We start from the raw sequence: 995 nt of genomic DNA, 5'->3' as shown, positions 1-995 counted from the left end.
GTAGGTGCCTTAGGTATAATAAAAAAATATTCAGACAAATACATAACAAAAACACCAGGACTTACAAATATATATAACATACAGAAAATTGCACTACTGGGTACTGCACACATTCTACGCAAAACACTTTCAATACAGTAAACATAAGAGCACCACAACAAACCACAGCACATACCCAAGGCACACAGAGCTGCGCTCGGCAGTGAAGTGAAAGCACGTTATAAAAATAAAACTACTGAATAATAATAATAATAATAATAATAATAATAATAATAATAATAGTGATGATGATGATGAAGATGATGATGACGATGATGATAGTACCAGGTAGTGGCTTTCATGACCTCTCATCTTAACTGATTGGAAGTGGTATCATGTACATGTCTTGTCTTCGTATAAAAGCAAATATTCTGCTCAATACCACAGGTTTGCTTGTCAGTTATTTGACCATAACCAGTTGAGCATGTCTCTTAGTGGCTGACGATATGTGCATCTCTGATCATGATCAAAAGTAATGAAGGAGAATCATAGCTATGTGTTGAGAGGAATTGTTCGGGGTTTAGATAATTCCTGAAAATATGGGTGTTTCGTTAAACATCCTTAAGCAACCCTTATTCAGGGATCTTTTGTGTGGTGTGGGCTTCTCGATCTGAAGAAAATACTAACTGCGCCCCACCTATAATAATAATAATAATAATAATAATAATAATAATAATAATAATAATAATAATAATAATAATAATGATAGGCTGATGAAAATACAGTAATGATTGAAAGAGTTAAGGTAACTGATAGGCAAAGTGAAATACTCTCTGAACCAACCATAAACACTAAGGCAAGTGAAAATCAAATAGATGAAGAAAGTCATACAGAAATCGACGCAACAGAACTACATGATCTAAAAAATCAAATCATGATTGAATGGCTGAAAATTAAAGAAACTAGTATGAATGAACGCGACACTCTCCCCAAAATTCGCAATTCTAACCAAAACC

The sequence above is a fragment of the Octopus bimaculoides genome, chromosome 1 (assembly GCF_001194135.2).
Source record: "Octopus bimaculoides isolate UCB-OBI-ISO-001 chromosome 1, ASM119413v2, whole genome shotgun sequence".
Lineage (NCBI taxonomy): Eukaryota > Metazoa > Mollusca > Cephalopoda > Octopoda > Octopodidae > Octopus > Octopus bimaculoides.
Note: the sequence above shows the minus strand (reverse complement) of the source record.